This window comes from Lemur catta, chromosome 12, assembly GCF_020740605.2.
Source record: "Lemur catta isolate mLemCat1 chromosome 12, mLemCat1.pri, whole genome shotgun sequence".
Classification (NCBI taxonomy): Eukaryota; Metazoa; Chordata; class Mammalia; order Primates; family Lemuridae; genus Lemur; species Lemur catta.
The window spans coordinates 69,363,249-69,371,837 of NC_059139.1; the positions used below are offsets into that span (position 1 = coordinate 69,363,249).

The 8,589-nt window shown below is 37.5% G+C and overlaps 1 pseudogene across 1 annotated transcript; it reads left to right on the forward strand.

Annotated features, from left to right (window-relative positions):
• The first annotated feature begins 797 nt into the window (after nt 1-797).
• Nucleotides 798-1,554, forward strand: LOC123648176 (annotated as a pseudogene). Its single transcript, XR_006738509.1, has one exon. The product of XR_006738509.1 is annotated as a DDRGK domain-containing protein 1-like (transcript).
• Nucleotides 1,555-8,589: the final 7,035 nt, after the last annotated feature.

Below are 8,589 nucleotides of genomic sequence, written 5' to 3' on the forward strand. Positions count from 1 at the left end.
CAAAGAGTGGGCCATAGCTCTGCAGCATCAGTATGACCTGGGAGCTTATTAGAATTCAAATTCTCTGGGCACGTGCTACCCTTATTGAATCAGGATGTCAGGATTCTGGTGTCACAAGCTCTCCAGGTGATTCTCATTCTTGCTGAAGTTGGAGACACGACTTTAAAGCATTTCCCTTTACTGTTACTCCTAGGACTCCTCATCTAGTGTCTTTTTTAGCACAAGAACGAAGGGGCTGGAGACCCCAGTAATACAATTCTTTCACATCCCCTTCCTTTACCTTCCCAGTGCATACAGGTGTTGCTAAGCTTCTTGATGTGATGGGTCAAGCACTACTGGGGCTTGCTGCTGAGTCTAGCCTAACCTGACAGATCATTTCTTTTGCATAAAGGAATATTTCTCCCAAGAGCCCAATCGCATCCCTAAGGATTCTATGACAGCTAAGAAGAAGGCTTTGCCTGCTCAGAGCACAAAGAAAAACAAAACAAAAATTACCTCTGGGATAGGAACTGAGGAAACAGAGTTTGTCAAATCACATACAAACAGTATTGATGAGTGTCAGCACTGACACAACCAGAGCATCCTGTCACAAATCAAAGGATAGAAGGCATATTCAGAAAGGAATTTCCACACGTGAATATGGTGGGTTTGGTTTGACTTGAAAACTGCATTGCATTTTATTTGCTAGGATGGCAAATTCTCAACAGAAAGAGAAAACATAAAACCAACAAGATGCAAAGAAAGAACTCACTGTGCCTCTTACATTTTTATTTCTATAAAAGCACAAAGTGGGAGCAATGGATTCAAAATTACCCAGGTGGTCTTGCATACATCAGAAATGTAGAATATTAATTTGGAATGTTTGGAGAGTTGCCTTGAGAACAGGCATTAGACGATCACAGAGGGAGGCTGAACGCAAGGGGCGGAAGGAAACGCCTGGAGTCCCAGCGTGAGGCAGAGTGGAAGAAGGAGGAGGAGCAGCTTTGCCTGGAGGAGGAGCAGAAGGAGGAGGAGGAGAGGAAGGCCCGGGAGGAGCAGGCCCAGTGGGAGCACAAGGAGTACAGGAAGCTGAAGGAGGCCTTCGTGGTGGAGGAGGAAGGCGTGGGCGAGACCATGACGGAGGAGCAGTCCCACAGCTTCCTGACAGAGTCCATCAACTACATCAGGGAGTCCAAGGTTGTGCTCTTGGAAGATCTGGCTTCCCAGGTGGACCTGAGGACTCAGGACACCATAAACTGCTGAGGGGACTCTAACAGGTGTGATTGACAACCGGGGCAAGTTCATCTATATAACCCCAGGGGAACTGGCTGCTGTGGCCAACTTCATCCGACAGTGGGGCCGGGTGTCCATCCCCGAGTTTGCCCAGGCCAGCAACTCCCTCATCACCTGGGGCCAGGAGCCCCCTGCCCAGGCCCCAGCCTGACCCCAGCCCTTCCCTCTTGGACTCAGAGCTGCTGCGGCCTACCTGGCCACACATCTTCATCCCTCCCCACCTTCCTGGGGCAGTCATGGAGTGTGGCCAGGCAGTTGTAGATTAAAGGCCTGTGAGCACTGCTGAGCTTGGTGTGGCTTGGTGTGGCAGAAGGCCTGTCATCCCAGATAAGCAGGTGAAATTTAGGCCTCAGAAAATATTTGAGAGGTAAAGAGGGTCCCTTGGAAGCTAGTGGAAGTCCCATTCTTACCATGCAATCATTCATTCAGCCTCCTCTGCCTCACGCTGAGCTTTTCGAGCCTGTTCAGGATTGGGTTGGCATGGAGAATTTCAGTTCTCACATGCAATTTAATGACAAGGTTATTGCTAGTCATTTCCTGGTATTTACTTTCCATTACAATAGCCTCATAATCAGCCTCATAGATGACTAACACATTATGTTCTATCATTTTGCTTTTATCAAGGTTCTAAGAGAAAGTAGAGAGAATCTGTCAAATCAAACAATATTTTGTACAACCAGTCACCTGGAAAACATATAAATTTGGATACTGACTTAAAAGTTAAAGCATCAAGGGTGAGTTTTAACTATGTCTGTGCTCCCCCAGCAAAAGTTCTGGGCACATATTTGGGGTACAATAAATAAGCAAAAAGTAAATTAATATTATTTGATGTTTATTGAAATATATATATGTATATGTGTGTGTGTGTATATATATATATATATATATATATATATATATATATATACAGGATGCCTCAAAAGTCTCCATACATAGGAAAAATTTCATAATGAATATTTTGTAAATAAAGGTACATTTAGCTACAATTTCCCATTTTCCCTATGCATGGTGACTTTTGGGACACCCTACATATATATATTTAGTTAATATACTTAAATAAAAGAGGCAAAAGAAGTTTCCCAAGTTTACCCCAATCTGTATTTCATTAAGTCTATGTTTTTACTGTTTGCCCCATTCTTTTCCACGTTGCATAATGCTTCTCTAAAATGTGTCAGGGCCTATTTCCTTTTCCATGAAAAATTATTTACTACATTTAATCTGATTTAGAAAAGCAACAGTGTTTCTTTTAGCACATGATAATAGAGTATCTGGCTCAAGCATATGCAGTCTGCTTTTATTAGCACAGTAATTTGATTATTTTGGGTATAATAGTGACTAAAATTTGCATAATTCAAAGAAATAAGGCAAAGATGGCCAATTAGGATGCACAAATTATTTTTCTAGAACACAAAAGAGACAAGAATTATTAAAAACAACTACAGTAGCTAAATCAACTGCTAATGACCAGATGACAGAATGACAGACCATAAATGTTAGGTATGTAGCCTTCAAAACGTGTGCTCTCCCTCTTTTTGGTTTTTCCCTCCCTATATTTTCCCCTTATTGATGATATGTGCAGGTAGACCTTTACAAGTTTTTCTTTTAAAATATTCTTCACTTCCTGTTATTTCAGCATCCCCTGAACCCCAGACTCATTTCATGAGATTATCAAGTTCACATGCCATTGAGAAGAAAGAATTAGAACACAAGAAAAGGGCATAAGTTACAGAAATGTCTTATAATTTATCAAAAAAATAAGTATAGACACCCTCTTTTTAATTCTGTCTATCCCTTTAAAAGTATTACATAGGACCTGTGATTATACACTGGCTTTATAACCTACTATTTATTAAGCTCTTACTTATCAGAGATGGTGGGACATCTACTATAAAATGTCAAGGTTCAGAATTCTCCAGGAAGTACTCTACAATTACAGACACATTTCTTGTGGAAGAAGAACATCCTCAAAAGAAAGTTTAAAAGAGAATCCAGATGAATATCTTTTCAGATGGGCCACAAATAAGCCCTGGTTTCAACAACTCCCCAGAGCTGAAAAGCTAAAGACTTCTATAAGATCATATTTCAGAAGGAATACAGTGCTTAGCTCCTAAAGCAATAAAGTGGTTTTTATCTCAGAAGCATACAACATCATAAATAACATTGTCATCCAGAAACAATGAACTGATAAGCACCATTTTGTGTTGCAACCAAGCAGGCTGACATGAGCATGAATGCAGATCTGCCCACTCCACTCAGGGTGACATTTTCTACAGACAAGAAGAAATGTGTGGTGTGAGATCAATAAAGAAGTAATTAAAAGTAAAAGGCTCTTAATGATTGTAAATGAAGCTGAGAACACAAACTCAGATCTCAATAACCTAGAGTTATGACTCCAGGGCTATGGTCTGTTAACATCTGCTTCTTGGGTAGGAATGTTTTCCTTTCAAAATAACAGTGCTACGTGAATCAACAGCTTCCAAAGGAACTATTTCATGCCATCCAACCTTAGGTCTCAGACCTGAAAGAGCTCATTGATTTTTGGTGAAATCTCAGTTACATAAGTAGGAAGTTATTTTTAAAACCATACCAGATGCTACAGTTCCTCCTCATTGCTCCCACATGGATGTGCACTGTTTATTCAGAGTTGAGCCAAAAGCCCTGAAATGAGAAAGTTAAGTAGGACTCTCTGACAAACCAAAAGAACAGAGCTGCATGCAATGGATCTGTAAATATTTCTTTTAGTTTTATTATTTGGCTGCTGGCTTTTGAGCTGGCCACACTTGCACACGCAAAAAACCTCAGAGATTTTCTTCTTAGGAGGCACATGGTTTTCATTCTGGAACTGACAGCAGGATTCTTTCTTATTTTAAATCATTTTTACAGCCTCCTTAGTGAGAATAAAACATTAACAGATAAACTACAACCATGGCTCATCGTTTTGCCAGAAGAAATGTAATGTAGTCCATGCTCTGCTGTCAGAAATAATCTTCGGTAACATAAAAATGGTAATTAATCTAGTCAAATTGGAACTCAAATTAAAAGGAATTTTTATTGCCATAATGTATCCATGGTTTGAAGGGTTCTTTCTACTATGTATTTTTTTTTCTGTAACATGGCGTTAAAATTTGATCACGAGTAAAAGAAACTAAAGTGTTTAATGATCGTATCTCATTGATAAAGTAAGTTCCTGACTTTATTTGAGTATGTCACAGATGAAATGTCAAAACCACATAGTCTTGTCTTATGGTTCTCCAGAGAATGTATTTATTCACTGTTGTATCCCTAGTACCTAGAACAGCAGCTAGGAAGTATTCCATAAATGAAGGACCTAGGGACTATATCTTAGGTATCAGAACAATCTCAGTTTTTAAAGCCATAACTGTTCCTCTTTTGTTTTCTCAAATCTTCAGTACCATTTTCTACAAAGTGAATGTAAATCATCAGTATCATTTCTCACCATAAAGTTTTACTTTATGTCACCTCTCACTGCCTCAGATATATACTTCGTGATTAATAAACACTATTATTTACCACCTATTCCCATGTAGAACTACCAATATTATTTACCATTTTTACATGTAGAACTACCACTGTATCATTAAATAAGATTGAATCGTTTCTTCGCTTAAAATTCTCTAATGCCTATACAAGGCTTAGAATAAATGTCAACCTCCTTGCCAAGGCCTATGAAGCCGTGCATAATTAAGCTTTTGTTTATATTTTGAACCTTATCTCCTACCATTCTTCCTTGGTCTCTGTACTGAAGCTCATTTCCATTTTAGGAGTTCTGGCTTTCAATAATGGCCAAGTAGCTTGTATCAGACTAGCCCTCCTGCTGTTAACAATTAGAAACTTGGGTGGGAAAAAAAAAACCTACTGTTTGAAGGCACTGAGGAGTGACAAAATTCATGTAAACTAAAGGAGATTCAATCTTTGAAAGAAAGGAATTCCACTATTGGAGATCCACATTAACGTTTTTTTTTCCCTATGGCACACCCCAGTGTATAGACCCGAGTGGGCAGAACTCAAGCAAAACATTATTAGCTTGAGGAATCAGAGGAGAGAACCAAGAGCTTCCTAATGGCTGGATATTGTGAGGATGAAATTCTAGAAAGGAGGGTGTTACAGAAGAGAAAACCTCCAAGTCTATGTATAACCCCTACTCAAATCCTTGTCTGACTCCTAAACTGCAGATATGTAGAATGAAACTCCAAGGAGCTTGGGGGAAGGCAATAGTTAACAGAGACTTCAGTTAATGTACACTATAGGAGAGTGAAGATTTTGGAATTAAAGTTCTGCCCAGTTACAGTGGCTTGATAAATGCATCAGGACTTCCATTAAAATCCCAGGAAGAACCACACTTTGGGATTAAATACTACAAACCAGGACTAAATGATTTAACAATAATTTAACTGCCTGGTAGAAAAATAGAAATTATACTCTTCAGGGAAAGATCATTGAATCCAGAGTCTCCATAGCATATCAATATAATATCTAGTATCCAATCAAAAATGACTAGACACATGAACAAATACGGAAAATATGACCCATAGTCAAGAAAAAAAGAACAGTTAATAGATAAAGACAAACCAGATGTTAGGATTAATAGACAACTTTAAAATAATCATAACAAATATAAAGAGATCTGGAAGAAAAATTGAATATAATGAGATTAGGGAATTTCAGGAGGTATATGGAAAATGTTTTTATAAAAACACAAAAATTTGAAACTGAAAAAAAATCTATCCAGAATAAAAATTTATTGGATAGAATTCATAGTGGATTGAATACAAATGAAAATATTTTAGTAAACTTGAAGATGGTCAAAAGAAATCATACATACCAAAGCACAAAGGGAAGCATATATATATAATATGTATATATAATATGTATATTTTATATATATGTTTCAATTCAGTTTTAAACTCAGTCCAATCTGAAAATCTAAGTAGTTTCCATAGGTAGCAGTGTTCAGTCGTCTATTCCCAAGGTGATGCCCAAATGTGTGCTGAGAGCAGCTGGTTTACATTATGGCAAAGGTGAAGGAGAAGGGTCCTTGGGGATGGGGTCCTTTGATCTCTGGGATGACAGCCCTTGTCTACCTGAATTCAGCTGCCTCTTCTGGCACTCACAACTAAAGCTTGTGTTTATCAGAACTCAGGTGTGTCATGGGCTTCCAAGATGGTGCAGGTACAACCAGAGAGGTGACCACTTTTTAGAGTCCCAAATGGGGAACAAGAACACACCTGCTCCCTGCCCTCCATTCCTTCCTACTCCCTTCACTGTTAATACCACTGGTACTCTCTAACTTATCTCATAACTTCTGGACTTTAGCTTGGAGAGAGGGAATCCTTCTTGCTTTCTCTGTAATCTCTAACAAAATTCCCAGGCCAGGAAAGGCTGTGTTTACTTCCTGTAGTTTATATCCTCTTCTTTCTGTTCTTAAGAACCATCTGAGTCTTCATTGTCAAAGGCTAAAGTGGAAACTCCTGTATTCTACAAAAGAATGCTATGAGCAGGGTCCAACATCTTAATACCTGAGCTACTAAGAACAGGAAACGGATAGAGAAAATTGGGAAATCTTGTCTTAAGACAATTGACTGGCTATTGTGTTGCTTTATAGTCTCATTTCACAAGGCAGAAGCTGACTATTATCTGCCTTTGTATTCCTTTTCCAGCAAATTCTGATCTCTCCTTAGACATATAGACTGCTGAAGCTGACCAGGACAAAGAGGGAGGAGGTGAGGATACAGTAATACTTTTCAAATACTACTATTACTTAATATTTTGTTTTGTTTATGACTATGCAATATGGACAGAGCTGTAGGTTATAAATCCATTTCAGGATAATTTTATAGTCATATGGGTCTTGAAGCACCTTGCATTTTACACAGAGCTCGTTACCACGCCATGTTCAGATTGGGCAAGAGCCTCATGATATTGCTTTATGAAAGTGACTCCCCTTTTCCCCAAATCCCTGAATCTATGTTTCACATCAAATTTAAGCTTCTCAGGATCAAAGTGAACGTAATTGGAAGAAAACAGTATCTCAGCCCAGAGATTTCCTAGTAGATTCTTTTCTCTAAGTTTAATTATTACCTCCTCTGGGTCATTAGAAAGTGTATTAGATTCAATGCATATCAAGCCTTGAATTATGGCTTAAATTATCACACTAAATTATGATTATTTTTAATTCCCATGTCTGTGTTTATTATTGAAGGAATTCTCATTCTTCTTTTCAAAACATGTTCTTAAGTGAATCTAGCAATAAATTTCTAAATTTACTTATGGTAATCAACAAAAGAGGATTTAGCATAGTGATTGATGGCATACTCATCTAGAGACAGATGTTCATGGGATTTAATTAAAACAAAGTTTTCAAACTTCTATATTTCAATTATATATATAATAATCATTCATATAGATAGATAGATAGATCTCACAGGACAAATCCCCTCAGAAGCAGGGAATTTCAGATAATGTTGTCTCTGCTGTTTTATTAATGACACTCGCCGATGGGAATCAATGAGTCACACAAGGCCTGCGACAGATTCCTGTCTTTCCTTAAATGTCATGTTCTAGTTCTATCAATGTAGCAAGATAAAGAACAACTCATGCTCGTAAACCTTAGGCTGATGTAGCAGCTGAGTTTTATGTGCACAACTAGCATTTTAAATATTTAATATACAGGATTCCTTCTAATTTCAGAAGAAATAAGAAGGCAATGCTCCTGAAATCCTATAAGCTAGTCTATCATTTTAAATCCAAGAGTAAAGGATTATGGTTCAAATGACTTCAAGTTGGCATTTGATGGTTCAGAGGAAATGAAACCATTTCAGAGAAAACCACCAGACTTTTCTGAAAAGAAGAGAAGACAATTTTAAATATGTATTTTATTTTCTACATAGTAGCCATAATATTTCTCATGATCAGAAAAGCATGACATAAAGTTCAATAGCACCATGAAAAACAGTTATTCCTCAGAAATGAGGTGTAGTATCTTTTATTGGACAAATTAAAACCACTAGAAAATATTGGAAATCTTTTTCTGTAATAAAATTTTTAATATCATATTATTGTGAAAGCATCACTACTCTCTTCCTTAAGCTTCAATATCTATCACAATGTATAGTCTATCACTATATAGTTGTTTTAATAATGACTGTGAAAATATAAAATAATAATAAGAGTGTGAAAAAATAAAATATTTACTGAACAAATATAGTAGGTATAGCTGTAAAAGTTGTCTAGGTCAAAAAAAGAAAGCAGTATGAGTTTGAACCTCACCAGAATAGCCATATATATGTATTTTATATA